This window comes from Pecten maximus, chromosome 1 (assembly GCF_902652985.1).
Source record: "Pecten maximus chromosome 1, xPecMax1.1, whole genome shotgun sequence".
Classification (NCBI taxonomy): domain Eukaryota; kingdom Metazoa; phylum Mollusca; class Bivalvia; order Pectinida; family Pectinidae; genus Pecten; species Pecten maximus.
In genome coordinates, this window is record NC_047015.1 from 30,953,994 (window position 1) to 30,974,565 (window position 20,572).

General features: G+C 33.5%; 1 protein-coding gene across 2 annotated transcripts in view; it reads left to right on the forward strand.

Moving 5' to 3' along the window:
• The first annotated feature begins 1,081 nt into the window (after positions 1 to 1,081).
• LOC117330160 (inositol polyphosphate multikinase-like) overlaps positions 1,082 to 20,572 on the forward strand; it is a 35,753-nt gene continuing 16,262 nt past the window's right edge. Inside the window, exon 1 of one of the 2 annotated variants that reach the window (XM_033888384.1) lies at positions 1,082 to 1,193. The gene's annotated coding sequence lies outside the window, so the exon portion shown is untranslated. Of the gene's footprint in view, positions 1,194 to 4,152; positions 4,368 to 20,572 lie in introns of those variants that run through there. The other variant, XM_033888391.1, reaches the window with a different exon arrangement.

The window sequence follows — 20,572 nt, forward strand, 5'->3', positions numbered from 1 at the left end:
TTGCTTTCCATCAATAAAAAAACCTTTGTTTCAGCACTGTAGCATCTTTGATGTACCGAAAACTACATTATCGGTCATGAAGCTAAAATGCCATGTTCAAAACAATTTACGACAAAGTTTTTTACTTGCATGGAATGTCACCAAAAAAAATAACATAAAGTGGCAAACTTGATACCTACTTTAACATTAAAAACTGTTTCAAAATGGAACCTTACCTGAAAATAAAAGACTTCAGACATAGACAGGCATTATGTAAACTAAGGATTTCGGCACATTGCCCAAGGGTTGAAACAGGGCGGCACACAAAGCCCTTATCGGAAAGATCAGAGCGAATTTGTATATACATGTGTACTGCTCTTCAAATCTAGTTGAAGATGAAAGTCATTTTCTCACCAACTGTATACTTTATGATGAACTTAGAAATGAACTCATGATCATGCAGCCAATGTTCAAAAGATATCCAAACTTAGTTGCTTTACCGGATAATTCTAAATTTATATGGCTGGTCACAAATGAAGACGAAACTATTTTAAAAAATGTTGCCAAGTATATAATCAATGCCTTTGAAAAAAAGGAGTAAATTTAAAGAATAACCTTTTAGCCGACCCACCTGGGCACAAATATAAACTATAATTCATAACTTATTTTCGTCTAATGTATGCAAGTACTGAACACCCAGTTAGGTTGTCACTTCAAACTTGTTTGCATTGTATGATTTCTAATATGTTTGTATTGTATAAGTATGCATGCTTCACGTCATATTGTCCACTTGCCCCTGCGTGGGCCCACTTTATGGTCCAATAAAAAATTTGAATTTGAATTTGATTTAACTGTTAGTCTAGAATCTAGTCTAGTAGTTATTTAGTAATATGAATAAATCATGTCTTATGTGAAAGAATTATTAAAATCTATTAATAGTTCGTAACAATTTGTATTATAATCCAGCCAATGAAAAAAAATGAATATAATTAAATCAGTTATTATATTAATAGACTACAAACTATTTTTCCCATTACGGTCACATTATATAAAGTTTTAGTTTTCATTAGATAGAGTTATCTTTCCGGAAGTTGAACTGACGTAAACAGCATGCATATGGACATGTACACTTTCCGATAAACTTGTTTGGACAGCTTTTGCCCCCTTCACAGCCATGTCTCCAAGCTCAAGCACAATGGAATGAAAAAAGCAAGGTAAGATACAAATATCTCCAGTTGTCACATTGTGCGCAGTCAAGTTCGTAATGCATGCATGAAGGGGACACATTGAAGTAGTTCGACTGCTGTGATTTTGATAATCTAAATATAGATTCAAAGTAAAACTATATTTGTGTCACATCACTTGGCAACGACAACATACACACGTGTATGTACCCTGACATTCCCCGGTTAACCAAAGTATGCCATTATTTCCTTATAAAACGGGACGTTTATAAATTTTCTCGTTATTCCAATTTACTTAGTGTCTTCCTGAAAGTGTCTTCTGACACTTCCATCACAGGGGATTTTCTATTCTATTTTTATAGTGATTTTTAATTTGTAGTATATAGGGAATTTCAAATGGATTATGATATATTCTTAGCCAGTGCCTTCATCTGTAAAGCAAATGGCATATAATTATGCCGAAAATGTGTTTTCAAATTTAAATTCTATGTAATCTTACAGTATTTTTTTTTCACGGATTGTTCTGAACTTGTCGATAGGCCGATTTTAGCAAAAACTCATTATGTTTTCTAGAATTTCTGTTGCCATTTACTTAAGAAATCAAAAGTTGATTAGAACATAGCATTTTGAAATACTGCACTAAGCTTATGAAGGTATTCACTGTGCTGTGGGAAAATGTGGTTTTCTTGTTAATTTAAATTTCTTCCATCATATGCACCAGATAATTACAAATGTATGTGAGGAAACTTAAGATATTTCTTTTCCAATACACCAAATAATAAGATTGTGTGTTGGACATGTTTGACATGCTTAAAAAAGGATTTACCAGTTTTGAAATTTTCTCAAATTGATTCTGTAGAAAGTATTAAATATATATATGGAAAGCTTTCAAATAAATTTAACATATACATGTAGACTGTAATTACAACTACATTTGTATATACTAATTCAAGTCAACAAGGTTGGATGCACTTTAAATTTTCAGGAAAATTTTGCATGTTATTCTAATTAAATATATCACTATGCTTACATCCTGTTTGTCAATGTGACATATTAATTTGGTATCAAAATAACAGTAAATTTATACACTGTAAACTGTTATAATTGATTTCCAAATTTACATGTACATTAGCCTGTGAAAATTATTTACCATTTTATTAGAGTACCCCCTTCACTCCCCTTGGTGTTATGCAAGGAGGTCCACTATGTAAGCCTATCAGAAGTAATAATGACTAATCACTTCTGTGGTTATGTTTCATTTTCATACATCTAGGAATGGTAAAAAATAAAATAAAATAAATTGATGTAGGGGCCAAATTTTGACCGCACCTTTAAAAGACTTGATGTTGATATTTCTCAAAACTTTTGATACAAGTTCTTTTCATATTATATCCTTGGATGACCCAAATAGAAGAAGAGCACATTTTAAACTCTGGTGTTATTATGACAAGAAACCATATAGTATATAGGAGAAAAGTTGCGTGTTTGGACAAGTGATTTCCAATACTTTTCATTTGTATGCAGGTGAAAGCCAGATGTACATGTGTGCATGCTGTAATAATTCCACTTCCAATTGCAATGGCAAGAAGTTCTGTGATAGATTTGAAATGATAAAATAAATAGTATAGTAGTAATTTTTATCGTTTGGTCAATATTAGCATAATGTCAGATCAACACACTTAAGTCTACTGATATTGTGATTTATGTGTATGTTCTGAAGTATAATCAGATGTGTTTAGTGGTCAAGATTACAATAAAGGTAGTATATATGTATAGATATGACGTTTGATATCTGGACAGGAGTGTTGAGCTCATCTAGCTAGGTGTACAGGTGGTGAAACAGCCAAGTACATATTTTCGTTTTGTTATTCACTTGTCCTAATATTGTAAACAAATCCAGTTTTCATCTATGACTAAATTAAACATTCATTTTGTCATGAAGCCTAAAAAAGATGTCTGTGTTTCCACTAATTCTATTGTCCCTAAATTTGTGTGGCTACCCTGAAGTTTTTTTCTTTCTTTTTTAAGGAAGGAGTGTTAAAGTAAAGATTCCTTGTCCAAATAAACTTAGTAAAAAACTTTTTTAAAAGATAAGATTTCCCACCTGCCTAACCTATTTTTTGGGGGGGGCATGTCATATTTAGCGGAAACACACAATAGCCATATAATGTTTTTAAGACCTTTATAAACTCCTTCATATTTCCTTGAAGAAGAATTATAAATGACTTAGTGCTTTGATTAGAGTTAAAAATGTACAGGGAATCACAACTATGGGCATTCCACAGAACCATCATGATCAACATGCAGTCATCTTGGATGATTAGCTTAATTCAAATGAATAATGGTTAGATTTTACAAAGTTTTCCGATTGACAGTTTTTCAAAATGTGATGTTGTAAATAACATTTATTAATTACTGTAAAAAAGGTTACATCCACTGTTCAGGTTTTGTGATGACAGTGACAAAGGTTTGCTGGGCTTAGTGGTGTAAATACATCAGGTGTCATGTCACTGAAATTTCATGATCATTTATAGCTTTAGTTAGATATGTTACATTATTTTATATTACATGTATATTAGTAGGTCACCTAGATATTCTACAGCTATTTCCAAGATAAGAAAGTCATGTTAATACTAATTGATGCCAAGCATTGTCAACACCTATAAGTGTGATATCTTTCATCAGCTTAGACTCTATATCGTTAAAATTACTTGAATATCATGAAAACTTTAGTTTATTATTCTAAAGTGTGAAAAAAGGAATTTCAAAAGATCATTGGTCATGAACCAAATCAGTCTATTACATATTGGTATGAAGTTAACTTTATAAATGTTAGCAGCTTATATGTGTTAGTACTTCATATAAATACTCCAAGGGGCAAGAAAAGGTTACTGTAAGAATAGAGGTCAGTTGTATAGGGATTTAAGTAGGACTTGTATACACCTATAGTATAGCACACTGGTTGTAGTGTGTCAGTCACGATCAGTGGACTCAAATGTATACACAACAGTCCATAAAGGCAGTCGCTGATGTGAGGGTGGGCAAATAATTTCAGACTGGATTTCATAAAAAAATATAAGTGGTGTCGTGTCCAATGGGCTGGTCATCCACTTGACCACTTCACTTAGGAGATAGAGTGTACAATATATCCCCATTCTGTGTGTGGAAAGAAGTTCTTAAAAGTATATTCAGCTCAACTTAAAGGTTTGTATTATTAGTTTCTAATGTTATTTTTCAGCACTTTATCATATATATATGAAGCATTGCTTGCTTGTTGATAATCCAAGTGTTCTATATTTGCCCAACTTGAAATGTTCTTTTTACATTTTTTGAAACAATAGGTCATTCTGTTCCTAGATTTTTCATAGTTTTAATGGATTAAATCTGAAAACTACCATATGTGTCATAAGTTAGGCAATGGAATAAGGTAAATAAGCCATTGGAGAGAAAAAGAACCATATATAATTTGTTTAATGATTGTGCCAGTTGACTGAATAATTCATATACAGGTGTGGTACACATACCAAACAAGATGTGGTGACAGGACCAAATTGAGAGATTATAGAGTAGGCATTGATTAGGAATTCTTTGTCATTTCCTTTGATTTAAATTAAAGATAAATATACTCCCCTACTGGTACAACATGAGGTTATTGATTTGTAAGTTCTGTCTGACACTGAGCTTCAGTCTGACTGTATCATCACGTCTGGAGCTCTTAAAATATTCCATGATAAGACTTCCTAGTTATTTATTCAGTAATTGTGACAAGGATTTGTGGTATCCCAATTAATTGGTTGTAAATTGTTTGTGTTAATCCATTAATTAGTTGTCCAGTGTTGATGGTAACCCATTACATAGTTATCCGTTGTTTGTTGTAATCCATTAGTTTCATTCATCCAGTGTTTTGGTGATATTTTAATTAATTGGCAAGTGTAATTATGATGACCCATTAATTGGTTGTCAAATGTTTATTTTAATCCATTAATTGGTTGTCAAGTGTGTGTGGTAAGCCATTAATTCGTTGTCCAGTGTTTCTGGTATTCCATTAATTGACTGTCAAGTGTTTGTGGTACGTAACTCATTAAGTAGTTTTCCAGTGTTTGTGGTAACCTATTAATTGGTTGTCCCGTGTTTGTGGTAACCTATTAAGTAGTTGTCCCGTGTTTGTGGTAACCCATTAATTTGTTGTCCAGAATATTTGGTTACCCATTAGTAGTTTTACTCTTAAAAAAAAAAGTAAAAAATTGCAGCATGGAGAATAAAATTCCAACAGGTTGTTGACATTTGTGTTCAACTCGAAAGTACTATTAAACATGTTGTCCAACTGTAATCTAATATAGATATAGCCATATACATTATGTAGGCTCAAGTTATAATTACTTGTTAAATATTTACAAAGGGGGGTCAATTTCATTCTTAACTATCCTCAATATTTTTGGAATTTTCAACCATTTACATAAAGTGTTTGATTTAAAGCTCTGTCAAATACCATATTCAATTTAAAAAGCACACCTGTCTTTATTTTCTTTTGTTTTTCTGGGAAGAGTTGTCTACACTCTGTTAAAGCATGTTAAAAAGGTGGCGTTCCTCACTGATCTGTAAATGCAATCTCAAGTCTTAATTAAAGACTTTATGACAATTGTTTTTTTTTAATTTGGGTGTTTCTTAATTTTTAGCCCACCATCATCAGATGGTGGGCTATTCAAATCGCCCTGCGTCCGTGGTCCGTGGTCCGTCCGTCCCTCCGTCCGTCCGTCCGTAAACAATTCTTGTTATCGCTAATCCTCAGAAAGTACTGAAGGGATCTTTCTCAAATTTCATATGTGGGTTCCCCTTGGTGCCTAGTTATGCATATTGCATTTTGAGACCAATAGGAAAACAACATGGCCGACAGGCAGCCATCTTGGATTTTGACAATTGAAGTTTGTTATCGCTATTTCTGAGAAAGTGCTGAAGGGATCTTTCTCAAATTTCATATGTAGGCTCCCCTTGGTGCCTAGTTATGCATATTGCATTTTGAGACCAATTGGAAAACAACATGGCCGACAGGCAGCCATCTTGGATTTTGATAATTGAAGTTTGTTATCGCTATTTTTGAGAAAGCACTGAAGGGATCTTTCTCAAATTTCATATGTAGGCTCCCCTAGGTGCCTAGATATGCATATTGCATTTTGAGACCAATCGGAAAACAACATGGCCGACAGGCAGCCATCTTGGATTTTGACAATTGAAGTTTGTTATCGCTATTTCTGAGAAAGTACTGAAGGGATTTTTCTCAAATTTCATATGTATGTTTCCCTTGGATCCTAGTTATGCATATTGCATTTTGAGACCTATCGGAAAACAACATGGCCGACAGGCAGCCATCTTGGATTTTGACAGTTGAAGTTTGTTATCGCTATTTCTGAGAAAGTACTGAAGGGATCTTTCTCAAATTTCATATGTAGATTCCCCTTGGTGCCTAGTTATGCATATTGCATTTTGAGACCAATCGGAAAACAACATGGCCGACAGGCAGCCATCTTGGATTTTGACAATTGAAGTTTGTTATCGCTATTTCTGAGAAAGTACTGAAAGGATCTTTCTCAAATTTCATATGTAGGTTTCCCTTGGTGCCTTGTTATGCATATTGCATTTTGAGACCTATCGGAAAACAACATGGCCGACAGGCAGCCATCTTGGATTTTGACAATTGAAGTTTGTTATCGCTATTTCTAAGAAAGTACTGAAGGGATCTTTCTCAAATTTCATATATAGGTTCCCCTTGGTGCCTAGTTATGCATATTACATTTTGAGACCTATCAGAAAACAACATGGCCGACAGGCAGCCATCTTAGATTTTGACAATTGAAGTTTGTTATCGCTAATCCTCAGAAAGTACTGAAGGGATCTTTCTCAAATTCTCATATTTAGGTTCCCCTTGGTGCCTAGTTATGCATATTGCATTTTGAGACTAATCGTAAAACAACATGGCCGACAGGCAGCCATCTTAGATTTTGACAATTGAAACTTATTATCGCTATTTTTCAGAAAGTACTGAAGGGATCTTTCTCAAACATTTTTATAAGTTCCCCTTGGTCTGAAGTTCTGCATATTGCATCTTGGGACCAATAGGAAAACAACATGGCCGACAGGCAGCCATCTTGTATTTTGACAATTGAAGTTTGTTATCGCTATTTTACAGAAGGTACTGAAGGGATCTTTCTCAAATTTCATATGTAGGTTCCCCTTGGTCCCTGGTGTTGCATTTTGGGACCAATCTGAAAACAACAGACAGCCATTAACGCTAAATCTTAAATTTTATATATAGGTTCCCCTTGTTTGAAAAGTACTACAGGGCTGTTTCTGAATTTACACAGATTAGTAAGACTTAGAGGAAGGGAAAAGTAGAGAAAAGATCAATCTGACATGGAACCTATAAAGATCATTCAATGGTGGGTGCCAAGATCCCTCTGGGATCTCTTGTTTTTTTTTTCTAACATGATTTCACATTTAAAATATTCCATATGAATTGTTTGATTAAACAGTGTGCTTATTAGGTCAAATTTAGTAGGTGAAATATATTTCCTTGCTTTGATTCAACTAGATCTGATGTAATTACATGTATTCCCTTTCAGAAGTAACTTGATCCAATAGCTATAAATCAGTTTCAAAGTGTAACGTCAAGTTTGATCCAGTTTCAAGCTGAATACATACCTGAAGGTTTAAATATGAGGTTGGAAGGGGACTGACCTCAGGTTATGTTAATTGAACAGTTATTGAGTTTCAATAGGAACTGCTGATGTGTTGAGTTTCCACAATGGAGCAGTTATTCAATTTATGACTGGTGTCCATTAGACTGAATGAAGGTTCTATTTTGTTCAGGCCTCTATTAGACCCAATGATGAGAAACTATGTGAGAACCAAGAACCAAAGCTCCTTCCTATCAAATAGTGGTAATGTTCTTATAGAATCACTAGTAAAACAAAACTTTACCCCCCTCGCCACCCTTATTTCTCCAAATATAGTACATTTTGTATGCATTTGTTAAATAATCATGGGACTAATACTTTATGGTTGTCCTAGTCAGATCTAGTTTGTGGTTATTAAAACTTCTCACAGCAACACCTAGCTAGTAATCATTCTGCTGTAAACACATCTATATATACTTGTTGGTTTAAAATATTCACAGTATTTTATTTTCACATTGAATAACCACAAATATAGGGAAATTAAAAACCCAGCGAATTTTAAGAAATTTACAGTAATTGACAAGAAAATTTCTCTAATGGTTTGCCAATAACTATAGGGCCTCATTTAAAAGTACTGGAACCTTGAGTACACAGTATGTTCAGTGAGAAGCAAACTTCACTTGTATACATAGAATTAAAATATTTTATCATAAAAATTTAATCGTATCAACTTTTTCGGCTATACTATAAAGTCTAGAACAGCATCATCAGTTTTGGAAATTCTAAAAATCCATGCATATTTCTAATCTATTTGGAAAGAATAAATGATTTAAACGATTTGAAGTTTTTAACAGAAATAAAGATAGTGTCAAGAATATGAACCAGCAGAGCTGTTTGTCTAAAAGCTAACTAAGCTTTGAACATATTTTAGGTGACCATTTCTGAACTTGTCAATTAAAACAACAATAAGAGTTGTAAGGCTTGGAGTCTTGTGCTTGCTTATTCATGTTGGTCCTTTGTCTGTTAAAATGAGTAGATTCAATATTTAAATGTTGTAATTAGTAAACATTGGACTGCTTTAACAAGTGAAAATATTATTGATGTATATCTGACAATGTTATTCAGGCCAAAAGAATTATATATGTGTTGCCTATAAAATGTTTAGGTTAGTTAGACAAGTAAATTTTACTTTCATAAGTATTTCTTTAAGGATCATATGTAGGCAGTGAATTGAATTGAATATGTAGGCAGTGATTATGAACAGTATACATTGTACTTCCTTTAAAAAAAGGTAGACACAAAAATAAGAGCTGGTGGAAAAGGGAATGAATATTAATTTCTTGACCTTAAGTCTTAAGTGTAAGCAATAGTTCTGACATGTATACTTTTGCTAACATGACCTATATACTCTATTTTTCAATGTGTCTCAGTGTACATATATTTCCCTACTCTGTTGTGAATTGTATGCTGTCCTTTTGTTCTTTTAACGCTGGTGAGTTTTCTGTAATCGATGCATTTCTTTGTCATATTGCTGTACTTGAACACATAGGTCTAAATTGCATTTTAGTTAAGGGGCTTTAGGTCTAAACAGCATTTCATTTCAAAATATTTTATTCAATAAATCATTTGAATTAATTTAAATACAATATTTCATAATAGAGATATATATATACAAATTGGATTGGACAACAGGATTAGCCTATACAGGTCCTTTCCATACTTCCGTTAACATAAATATTATTAATAATTTTAGTGGTATAGTTGTAAATATAATTATGTAGAGAATAAGTAAAATGGAATGTTTATTATCAATTTATGGAAAAGAAAGATCATAACTGAGAGGAGAATTTTGCTTTATAATAGAGAATAATTTATTGAAGCATAGAACATAAGTAACGGTACAATGTATACCAACTTCAAGTACAATTCAGAAATTACAACCTATAATTATTTACATGCAATCAGACTTAGAGGTCAGGATATTCACTAACTAAAGTTTTTGTCTTTTTATTATATATGTATTTAGAAAATTTAACTAGCTCAGAAGGAAAGCATGTAGCATCACTGTCCTTGACCCCTTCATTTTCTGGGCCATCAAACCAGCCCTTCTGTATTATATATAAGATGTTGATCCAAAAACCAAGAATTTTTGTATTAAATGAAGAAAATATTAGAATACAGAGATATTATACTTATTAATATGGTGATATTCTAGCTCTAGCATGCCAGACACTTGCTTCGTCAGTCATAGTTGTCAATACAAAATGGCAGCCTGTTAAACACTTGTGATGTCGCAGCTACAGGGTCAACATTGATGTCGTAGCTACAGGGTCAATATCTAAGACAAATGAGATTCACGTACAGGTGCGCATTTGACGAAATTACACATATCTCAAAAACAAAATTTTTCTTTCATAATTTCTTCACAGTGCTTTATTTTTCAACTTTATTATTGAGGGTACACTTTAACTCCAATAATGCTTTCGATTGGACAATCTGAAGTCGATGGATTTCTAATGACACTGCATGGGGCAGTGGTTTGCAACAAGAGCCTCGAAATGTTATCAGTGAATTTGTTAAATGTAATGTGCTCTCATTATATAGGATTTATTATTCGAGATATCAAACTGAAATGCTAGATATAGCCTAGTTGTAAATTATACTTTCTGTCAGATCTTTGTCTGTCATGGCAACATAAGGGTCATTACAACATCAAGATGGCATGACAGTGACGCTCACACCACATGGGCTTGGCACGATTTTCCAAATGATGGTCCATATATATATGTATTATAGTGTCACTATAATACATATATATATGGACCATCATTTGGAAAATCGTGCCAAGCCCCTGTGGCTCACACCATATACCGGTAGGTCAGCTTAAAAGGATGCTTAAATGCTGATTAAAATATGTTATGGTTTTGTGAGATGTACAAGAGATGTGGTGGTCATGTCTCTAAGAACAGTGTTAGTAGCGTATATGACCACAATTGGCAAGGACCACAGCATTACAACGCCGGCGCATAGAGCCTGTATATTGTCGAATGGAGTGAGCCAGGATAGCGTTCCACGCCTCTTTCAATGCCTGTGCCAGTTCCTGTAAGTTTGAGGGAGGATTTGGTTGACGTCATATATATACTCATCTTTCAAGGATATTCCAGATGTGCTCTATTAATTGGGTTCAAATCGAGGATTTTGAAGGCCAATCCATAACTTGGACATTGTTTTGCTGTAAGAATGTGCTGGTCACATGACTGCTGTGGGGTCAGTTGCAGTATCATGCTGCGAAATGGAACCGAGGCAGTAAAATGGAACAGCGACTGCAGCTAAAATTTCATGTCGATACCGAAATTGCATTTAAGTTGCCATTGACAATGACTTTATATCTGGTTCAATTTCCATGGCATATGCTGCTCTAGATTATCACACAGCTGGGCTGCACAGCAGTCTGAAGCATGTGAAGCATTCATTCTGACGTCGCGATACTTGCTGTCTCCCATCACTATACATGAAGCAAAATCTTGACTTATCACTGATCAAAACATTGTTTCACATCTGTAAGAGCTATTGTGGGTGTTGCAGAGCTCAATCGAGGCAATTAGTGCGTTGATGTCACCTTAAAATGGGACCTATGTAAGGCCTCCTTGCAAACATTCGGTAATGTTACGGATGTTCAGCTCATTAAAGATGGTCTGCTGCTTACCTGTCGACCAAGCAAGGTCATTGCTGTTGTGCAGTGTGAAGGCCAGCCCGAAGATGTCGCAGCCATATTAATTAGTCTTTACGAGGGGTGGTAACTCATGGTCGGCCGCTCCTTGGACAGTCAGATGTTGAATTGGTAGCTTAAAACATTGCCATGAATGACATACTGTCTTTTGGCTACACCCAAACCATTTTACAACCTTGTGTTGTTTTACTCTGACTTGGAGCACGCCAATAGCACTTTTCTTCCAACATTGCATTGATCTATACAGTTTAAAACCAAAGAATGATTATTTAAAGTGAGGAAAGTTCTGAGATCATGCATAAATTAAGTGTTTTACAAAATTTCAACTGGAAAAACCTGGAGGACAGTGAAACAATCTTTGAATTTCATACATGACTGATTTCACCTAAAATGTTGGCAACTAATCCAGATATTAGTACAAAACACAATAGTAAATGAAAAAAACCTGTATAACCCAGCAGCTTTTGGTTGGTGTAACTTAATAACCTTTCTTTATTTGTTAAGTATAAATAATGCTACAGAAATAAGACAAAGCTTTAATGCAGCATGTAATCCGCACAGTGCATTCAAAGCCTGGCATTCTGACAGTCCTTCTACCAAAATTTCTTGGCTTTTCCAGAGTATCCTAAATACATCGTTTTAAGTAAGTACAATATCACATTTGACTGTAAGTTCCTGTTCATCATTACCATATTCATCCTTCAGTAAGCCTATTTGCCTGGGCCTACATAAAATGTTCTGACTCATTGTACAAATGTACCAGGGGGTGGTTTATGATTTGCATTGTTACACATTTAAGCTGTCTGTCATTGAAATGGCATTTGTTGACATTTCTACTGAGCTATAATAGAAATGAGTGGGCTTATTATCAAGCATGATCACATTGCTGGATAAAAAAATAAATCCTCTTTTGGGATTGAGTGTTTTAAAAAGGAGGGGTTTGAGTGTTCATAAGGCTATGGTTATTATCAATGTAGTGTACATAAATTGTGGGTAGGATTGAGTTTTTCCTGGAGTATCAGGGTATAGTCATATGTAGCTTCATGATACACATTATATTAACCTATACTGTCACATCTTGACCACTACCTGTAACACCTGATGGAGAAGAGTTGTCTTTCCCTGGTACTCATTTTGTGTTTTCCAAAAATGATCAAGTTGTTGCAAAGGGTGATGTTCTGTTTTTCGATGAAGATAAAATAGAATCTAGAATGTTTACAGATACCGTACATACATTTAAAATAAAGCTATTAGAGAAAAATATTGCCAGTTCCATTATCTCAAAAATTTGTTCTTTTTCATGTCAAACTTTCAGTGAAATCGGGAAAGTGTTAATCATTGAAGTAATATCTTAACATAATACAATTCTTCACTGAATATTGATATGTGGACAGAAAATTTTGTTTCTATATACATAAATTCTTGTATTGCCTGATTGTGATACAGTATTCTGTAACCGTTATATGAAAACAGTTGATACATGAATGATGCCTGAGGCTGAATACAGAAGTGTGACTGAATTGATTTTTTTTCTCTATCAATTGGCCAGAAATAGAGTCCTTTATTAGTTGTTCGAGACCAACTTTCTCTACTCTAAACACCTGATCAATTTTTGTATGCTAGCCGAGTATACTTATAGAAAGACCAATAGTTAACAAAGATTTTCTGTCAATAATTCTACTGGTGACGTACAAATTGCCAATATACTGTCTATACTGTTGTATATTTACACCTGTCAGAATATGGCTAATTTGGAATTTGGCCAAATTTGCTGCTTTTCTTGAAGTTGATAAAACTGTTTATATTTGCAGATCAGCTTTATGTGTATTAATGAAATGAAATGTTATTATCTTTGTTTGTGAGATGAAATAACCTGTCTTTGGAAAAAGTTTTCGTTGTCGAAATGTTATATCAAATAACTTAATATTGGAGGGAGGGAATCATTGACATTTTGTGCTGTATATATGTGGGTGTACAGTATATTAGCCTCGTTTATACAAACTATTTGGTCTTTTGCTTGCTAAGTTAAACAGCCAGCTATTTGTTCGCTCTGACTCTTCCCCTCAAAAGGTATGTCCTTCAGTCTTGAGATTGTTTTGTCTAATGATGGTTTATTTGTAAAATGCAAGGATTCATGTTTTATGACAAATCTTCCTAATGAAAATGAATAATTAAACCAATTTCTAGATGCAAAAGTTGATTCAGTATTTGGAGGGATTTAGTTGGTAAAGCATAAAACTATTACCAGCACAGGTGAAGATCTGAGGTTTCCGAGGTGGTTTGCTTTTCTCAGGATTCTGAGATCTTCATGGCTGCACATATGTCTGTGATGTCATATTTGTAACCTTGGGTTAGAAAGTTATGAAGTGCTTTGGGTAGCACATCACCAGATATTATAATGAGTGGATCTATCGATACAGATTTCAGTGTAATACCAGATGAGTGGATCTATCGATACAGATTTCAGTGTATTACCAGATGAGTGAATTTATCTATGCAGATTTCAGTGTATTACCAGATGATGAGTGAATTTATCTATACAGATTTCAGTGTTAATGAGTGAATTTATCTATACAGATTTCTGTATCCCCATATAATGAGTGGATACATCTATACAGATTTCAGTGTATAACCATATAATGAGTGGATCCGTCTATACAGATTTCAGTGTACAGTGTATTATCAGATAATTAGTAAATTTATCTATACAGATTTCAGTGTATTACCAGATAATGATTGGATCTATCTATACAGATTTCAGTGTTAATGAGTGAATTTATCTATACAGATTTCTGTATCCCCATATAATGAGTGGATACATCTATACAGATTTCAGTGTATAACCATATAATGAGTGGATCCGTCTATACAGATTTCAGTGTACAGTGTATTATCAGATAATTAGTAAATTTATCTATGCAGATTTCAGTGTATTACCAGATAATGATTGGATCTACCTATACAGATTTCAGTGTTACCATATAATGAGTGGATATATCTATACAGATTTCAGTGTTACCATATAATGAGTGGATCTATCTATACAGATTTCAGTGTTACCATATAATGAGTGGATATATCTATACAGATTTCAGTGTTACCATATAATGAGAGGATCTACCTATACAGATTTCAGTGTTACCATATAATGAGTGGATCTATCTATACAGATTTCAGTGTTACCATATAATGAGTGGATATATCTATACAGATTTCAGTGTACAGTGTATTACCATATAATGAGTGGATCTACCTATACAGATTTCAGTGTTACCATATAATGAGTGGATACAGATTTCAGTGTGTTACAGAGGATTCATTGACTAGCTATATGAAAATGCTTTGTGTGTCTAATTTGATATTAGTTGATAATATGATATTAAAAAATGTTGGGATTGCATGGCTACATGGAAACAATTCTATAGGTGTTTGGATCAATTCAAGGTAGTATAGACAGGGCTGGCTTCATATGTACCTGGAACATTATTGATGTTTATACATGTACCATGCTGAGAACACCACACCAGCGTGTTTGTCAGTGTTAATTAAGCTAGGTTCATTATAAAAGTGTCCTTCATGAATTTCCGTTGCCATCTCAGTATTTGAACTTATATAATGGAAATTATTGACAACAAATATCAATGTATATATGTCACAGACTATACATGTTTACATGACTCTGTGTCAAAAGTGTCACTGCAGATACAAATAGGGTCTTCTACTAGTGTGTGGGTTTGTTTTCTAGTAAATCAGTGAGCTGCAAGTCTTTCTAAAGGATTCAATACATTGATACTATATACACTATATTAAGATTCAAGGTAGCACTACTCAGTCTGTGTAATATACCACTAAGATGGAGCTATATCAATCTGTGTAATATACCACTAAGATGGAGCTATACCAATCTGTGTAATATACCACTAAGATGGAGCTATATCAATCTGTATAATATACCACTAAGATGGCGCTATATCAATCTGTGTAATATACCACTAACATGGAGCTATATCAATCTGTATAATATACCACTAAGATGGAGCTATATCAATCTGTGTAATATACCACTAACATGGAGCTATATCAATCTGTATAATATACCACTAAGATGGAGCTATATCAATCTGTGTAATATACCACTAAGATGGAGCTATATCAATCTATGTAATATACCACTAAGATGGAGCTATATCAATCTGTGTAATATACCACTAAGATGGAGCTATATCAATCTGTGTAATATACCACTAAGATGGAGCTATATCAATCTGTGTAATATACCACTAAGATGGAGTTATATCAATCTGTGTAATATACCACTAAGATGGAATTATATCAATCTGTGTAATATACCACTAAGATGGAGCTATATCAATCTGTGTAATATACCACTAAGATGGAGCTATATCAATCTGTGTAATATACCACTAAGATGGAGCTATATCAATCTGTATAATATACCACTAAGATGGCGCTATATCAATCTGTATAATATACCACTAAGATGGAGCTATATCAATCTGTATAATGTACCACTAAGATGGAGCTATATCAATCTGTGTAATATACCAATAAGATAGAGCTATATCAATCTGTGTAATATACCACTAAGATGGAGCTATATCAATCTGTATAGTATAACACTAATATAGAGCTATATCTATCTGTGTAATACACCACTAAGATGGAGTTATATCAATCTGTGTAATATACCACTAATATAGAGCTATATCTATCTGTATAATATACCACTAAGATGGCGCTATATCAATCTGTAATATACCACTAAGATGGAGCTATATCAATCTATGTAATATACCACTAAGATGGAGCTATATCAATCTGTGTAATATACCACTAAGATGGAGCTATATCAATCTGTGTAATATACCACTAAGATGGAGCTATATCAATCTGTGTAATATACCACTAAGATGGAGTTATATCAATCTGTGTAATATACCACTAAGATGGAGCTATATCAATCTGTGTAATATACCACTAAGATGGAGCTATATCAATCTGTGTAATATACCACTAAGATGGAGCTATATCAATCTGTATAATATACCACTAAGATGGCGCTATATCAATCTGTATAATATACCACTAAGATGGAGCTATATCAATCTGTATAATGTACCACTAAGATGGAGCTATATCAATCTGTGTAATATACCAATAAGATAGAGCTATATCAATCTGTGTAATATACCACTAAGATGGAGCTATATCAATCTGTATAGTATAACACTAATATAGAGCTATATCTATCTGTGTAATATACCACTAAGATGGAGTTATATCAATCTGTGTAATATACCACTAATATAGAGCTATATCTATCTGTATAATATACCACTAAGATGGAGCTATATCAATCTGTAATATACCACTAATATGGAGCTATATCAATCTGTGTAATATACCACTAAGATGGAGCTATATCAATCTGTGTAATATACCACTAAGATGGAGCTATATCAGTCTGTGTAATATACCACTAAGATGGAGTTATATCAATCTGTATAATATACCACTAAGATGGAGCTATACCAGTCTGTATAATATACCACTAAGATCGAGCTATATCAATCTGTATAATATACCACTAAGATGGAGCTATATCTATCTGTATAATATACCACTAATATGGAGCTGTATCAATCTGTGTGTAATATACCAATAAATGGAGCTATACCAGTCTGTATAATATACCACTAAGATGGAGCTATATCTATCTGTATAATATACCACTAAGATGGAGCTATATCAATCTGTGTAATATACCACTAAGTTGGAGCTATAATCAATCTGTGTTATATACCACTAAGATGGAGCTATACCAGTCTGTATAATATAACACTAATATAGAGCTATATCTATCATTGTAATATACCACTAAGATGGAGCTGTATCAATCTGTGTAATATACCACTAAGTTGGAGCTATATCTATCTGTGTAATATACCACTAAGATGGAGCTATATCAATCTGTGTAATATACCACTAAGATGGAGCTATATCAATCTGTGTAATGTACCACTAAAATGGAGCTATCCAATCTGTATAATATACCACTAAGATGGAGCTATATCAATCTGTGTAATATACCACGAGGCTGGAGCTATATCAGTCTGTGTAATATACCACTAAGATGGAGCTATATCAATCTGTGTAATATACCACTAAGATGGAGTTATATCAATCTGTGTAATATACCACTAAGATGGAGCTATATCAATCTGTGTAATATACCACTAATATGGAGCTATATCAATCTGTGTAATATACCACTAAGATGGAGCTATATCAATCTGTGTAATATACCACTAAGATGGGGCTATATCAATCTGTGTAATATACCACTAAGATGGAGCTATATCAATCTGTGTAATATACCACTAAGATGGAGTTATATCAATCTGTGTAATATACCACTAAGATGGAGCTATATCAATCTGTGTAATATACCACTAATATGGAGCTATATCAATCTGTGTAATATACCACTAAGATGGAGCTATATCAATCTGTGTAATATACCACTAAGATGGGGCTATATCAATCTGTGTAATATACCACTAAGATGGAGCTATATCAATCTGTGTAATATACCACTAAGATGGAGCTATATCAATCTATGTAATATACCACTAAGATGGAGTTATATCAATCTGTGTAATATACCACTAATATAGAGCTATATCTATCTTTGTAATATACCACTAAGATAGAGCTATATCAGTCTGTGTAATATACCACTAAGATGGAGCTATATCAATCTGTGTAATATACCACTAAGATGGAGCTATATCAATCTGTATAATATACCACTAAGATAGAGCTATATCAATCTGTGTAATATACCACTAAGATGGAGCTGTATCAATCTGTGTAATATACCACTAAGATAGAGCTATATCAATCTGTGTGTAATATACCACTAAGATGGCGCTATATCAATCTGTGTAAAATACCACTAAGATGGAGCTATATCAATCTGTAATATACCACTAAGATGGAGCTATATCAATCTGTGTGTAATATACCACTAACATGGAGCTATATCAAACTGTGTGTAATATACCACTAAGATGGAGCTATATCAATCTGTGTAATATACCACTAATATGGAGCTATATCAAACTGTGTGTAATATACCACTAAGATGGAGCTATATATCAATCTGTGTAATATACCACTAAGATGGAGCTATATCAATCTGTGTAATATACCACTAATATGGAGCTATATCAAACTGTGTGTAATATACCACTAAGATAGAGCTTTATCAACCAAATAAGAAGGATGTGGACTTACAAGCTTTCCAAAACTAACCCCCAAAATCTTTAAAGTGGGTTTTCGTGTCAAAAAAAGTAAGTCCACTAAATTGTAAAATGCCCAAAAAAAAAATCACAAATTTTTTCTGCATGATTTTGCCACAGCATCACTCCTGGATCTCTAATGAATGTATAAACCAATTTAGAAGGGCATGAGGTGTATACTTTTGAAGTTACACCAAAAACTTTAAAGTGAGTTTTGGTGCCAAAAAAGTCCACAAAATGGTAAAATGCGAAAAAATCACAAATTTTTTCTGCATGATTTTGCCATAACATCACTCCTAGACCTCTAATGAATGTATTAACCAAATTAGAAGGGCATGAGGTGTATACTTTTGGACTTACAAGCTTTCCAAAAACTTACTCCAAAAACTTTAAAGTGGGTTTTCGTGTAAAAAAAAGTAAGTCCACTAAATTGTAAAATGCCCAAAAAAAAAAAATCACAAATTTTTTCTGCATGATTTTGCCACAGCATCACTCCTGGATCTCTAATGAATGTATAAACCAATTTAGAAGGGCATGAGGTGTATACTTTTGAAGTTACTCCAAAAACTTTAAAGTGGGTTTTGGTGCCAAAAAAAGTCCACAAAATGGTAAAATGCAAAAAAATCACAAATTTTTTCTGCATGATTTTGCCATAACATCAATCCTAGACCTCTAATGAATGTATTAACCAAATTAGAAGGGCATGAGGTGTATACTTTTGGACTTACAAGCTTTCCAAAAACTTACTCCAAAAACTTTAAAGTGGGTTTCGGTGCCAAAAAAATTAAGTCCACAAAATGGTAAAATGCGAAAAAATCACAAATTTTTTCTGCATGATTTTGCCATAACATCACTCCTAGACCTCTGATGAATGTATTGACCAAATTAGAAGGACATGAGGTGTATACTTTTGGACTTACAAGCTTTCCAAAAACTTACCCCAAAAACTTTAAAGTTTTGGGGTGGGACGCCGACGTCGACGCCGGGGTGATAGCATTAGCTCTCGGTTACTCGTAACCGGTGAGCTAAAAATCATGCACATCAATGGAATTTTCTTCCTTATTCCTTGTTTGGTAGTTGACGAGTTGCGGATAATCTGTTTCGGGTATAATTTCAACATTCATAGTTCCTGATTTCAGTCTTGGTGCCACAAGTCTTTATATACACGTGTATTATAATTGATAATAATCATCCTAGTATAGATTTCTTTTTTTTTCAAATTCCAGTCCACTGCCAATAGTGAATTAAGATAAATAATTCCAAATAAATCATTCAAAGTTGTGATTTCATTGCCTGATGTTAAGTTTTGTGTACTACACTGACATGTATTGTCTGGGTGGAGGTTATTGATAACTTAAATACCTCGGGGACCAATATAATGTAATTGTATATTTGTCTGTTGATCACATTGTATTCTCCTGAGGTGTTGTTATGTGACTTAGTGACAAAGGTACACAACAAGAGATTTCAATGATTAATATGTATTGTTGTAACAGTCTTGCTTGCAGGGATATTTCTGGATTATAAATGTTAACTTGTTATAATTTTAGAGTTTTGAAAAAGTTGAATGGATTTTCCAGTATAGAAAAATTGTATTTAGAGCAAACTCTACCTAATCTTTAAAAAAAATAAATTAGACCTAATTACACTTCTTAACGTTTAATAAATCTGAGTAAGAGCTAA